A 2,316-nucleotide genomic window follows, 5' to 3' on the forward strand; every position below is an offset into this window, starting at 1 on the left:
GAGAGCACCTTTCAGAAGCTGCTGGCTTTTGGTGCTACTCTTTTGCGGTTAAGCAGGACATGTCAGCCTGACAGATCACTGAACTCTTCAGGAACATGCTCAGCTGTGCTGGGACTCTGCTCAGGTCAGCCCAGTGATGCACGGGGGGTAGGGAAGGGGTTTGACCCCCACTCAGATTAGCACAGGCTGCAGCGAGGGGTGTGGGTGGCCTCCTTTGCTGTGGAAGCTCGGTCTTCTCTCGCCTCGGAGCTCCAGAGCACGTTTTAACCAGCTCCTCCCTGGCCTTGTCTGGAGGGTTCAGGCAGGGCTGATCCTGCCCTGAACAAGGTCTGGACCAAATGAACCCTCCTGAGGGCCCTGCCAGGACTCTGAGATCCAGGGGGTCCCACCCCGGCCTGCTGCACACCCTGAAGCCCCATGCCCGTGGCTCCCCCATGGCGTTAACACTGTGGGACAGACTCCACTTGTGCTTGCACACCTTGGGCCCAGTCAGAGGCCTGTGGGTGGGACAGCAGGTCCAGCCCATGCTCCCTGCCCGACAACCATGTGCAGGGCTGGACACAGGCTGCTTTGTGATGTAGGTCCCATGTCACTCGTTCGCCATGGAAACCAGGGATGGGCAGGGAATAAATCCTAGCCACCCGTGCTCTCTGGCCAGTCTCAGCGCAACCTGAGAGACTCCACCAAGATATATAGAGAATTAGTTATTTGGCTAGAGTTAGACATAGAAGGGGTGATAGATTAGAGATAATAGAGTAGATAGTAGATAGAGCAGCTAGGAGTAGAGATAGTATAGATAGGTATTTAGAGTAGAGAAGATAGAATAGGTGATAGGTTATAGAAAATGATAAGTAAGGAGGACCGAGGGCAGTGGCCCCAGCTGAGCAGCAGGGTGAGTGATCGGAGGAACGAGTCCCAGCTCCAGCCCCAAAAGGAGCGTCATCCTGGTGGCGGAGACGACGCATGCTGTTGCTCAGACTGGAGCTTGGGTCTTCGGAGCCTCGCAGTCCCAGCGCCTGGCTGCTCACTCCATCTCTCTCTCTCCATTTCAGACCAGCTGCTCCAACCTGGACAGCAGGGAGGCACGGCCAGGACACTGCCCGGTGTGGGTAAGGGCCCAGCAACACCTTGGGGTTTTGCAATGAGGTGAAAGGCTGGCATAGGAGTAGGAAAGGGTACTCTGGTGGCATGAGGGGACGTATGCTAGCACTACGGGATGGGGATGGTTTTTCCCCGCTCCCTGCGCTCTCAGCTCTGCTGTCTGGGGAACACTCGGACGGAGTGGCCCTTTCCCCCAGCACCTACCTCTGGGTCGGGGCTGAGCGCGCCAAGAGCTGGGCGCAGAGTCAGCACGGGGGTAGACGGGCCCGTGGTTTCCCTGTGGGTGCATGGGGTGGACTGCAGGAGTCCCAGGGGGCTTTCTGCTCAGCATGGCTTCTCCTCCAGTTCCCCCAGCTGCACAAGCAGAAGAGCCCTCGGGTGCTGCCGGCTCTCCAGCCTCCTCCCGGCCACCCTGGGCCACCCCAAAGACCTGTCTGGGTGCGGGCTCCGCTCCGTTTATACCCACCATGCCGCACAGAAGACGGAGAAGATGTGGGAAGAGGTGACATGCCCAGGGACAAGACCCAGGTGAGTGGCTGTGAGGCACTGGCAGAGCCGTGCCCTGCGCCTGAGACAGGGCAAGGATGACTTGCTGACTATGGGGTGACATGGGGCTGCTGGAGCTCTTCCCACCCCTGCCTACTTCCTAATGAAGCAGGGACCCCAGAGCCACAGCCTCTGCCTGCACCTTGGGGAGTGGGCGTGGGGGATGAACCGCACCCTGAGTCCTGCCCTGTACAAACACTGGCCCTGGCCATGGGAACTAACCCAGTCCTGGCCCAGGCTTCCCTGTGCCCTGCCCTAGCTGAGCAGCCTGAAATCCTCTCCTCAAAGGGCCCTGGGTCCCCAGGCACCCTGAGAAGCCAGGCTAGGACTCCTCTGGCTCCTGCCTCTGAGCATTTCCTAGCATTAGTACCTCTGGTATCTGTCAGATAGAGAAGGGGAAACTGAGGCACAGATTATGGATGGTTTTGTCCGCAGGCCCCTGGTTTGTGGACACGTATGTGCTTGCAGGGTGGTAGCATGGGCACACCCATGTGCCCTGAGGAGGAGTCTCAGGTACACAGGTGTCCATCAGGTGGGATGTGTGGGGTGGAGCATATACTTGTGTACATGTGCCCATGAGCCCATGCTGGTGGCTGGCATGTGTGTGCAGATGGGTAGGGCTATGTCCCCAGCAGGCACTCACTGTTCCCTGCGCTGACCCCCCCGTCT

General features: G+C 59.0%; 1 long non-coding RNA gene across 1 annotated transcript; it reads left to right on the forward strand.

Annotated features, from left to right (window-relative positions):
* Positions 1-502: 502 nt before the first annotated feature.
* Positions 503-1,596, forward strand: LOC102380223. Its single transcript, XR_325274.2, has 3 exons — positions 503-892; positions 1,053-1,109; positions 1,447-1,596. It is a non-coding gene; the product is annotated as an uncharacterized LOC102380223 (long non-coding RNA).
* The last annotated feature ends 720 nt before the right edge of the window (positions 1,597-2,316 follow it).

The sequence above is a fragment of the Alligator sinensis genome, unplaced genomic scaffold (genome assembly GCF_000455745.1).
Source record: "Alligator sinensis unplaced genomic scaffold, ASM45574v1 scaffold1162_2, whole genome shotgun sequence".
Lineage (NCBI taxonomy): Eukaryota > Metazoa > Chordata > Crocodylia > Alligatoridae > Alligator > Alligator sinensis.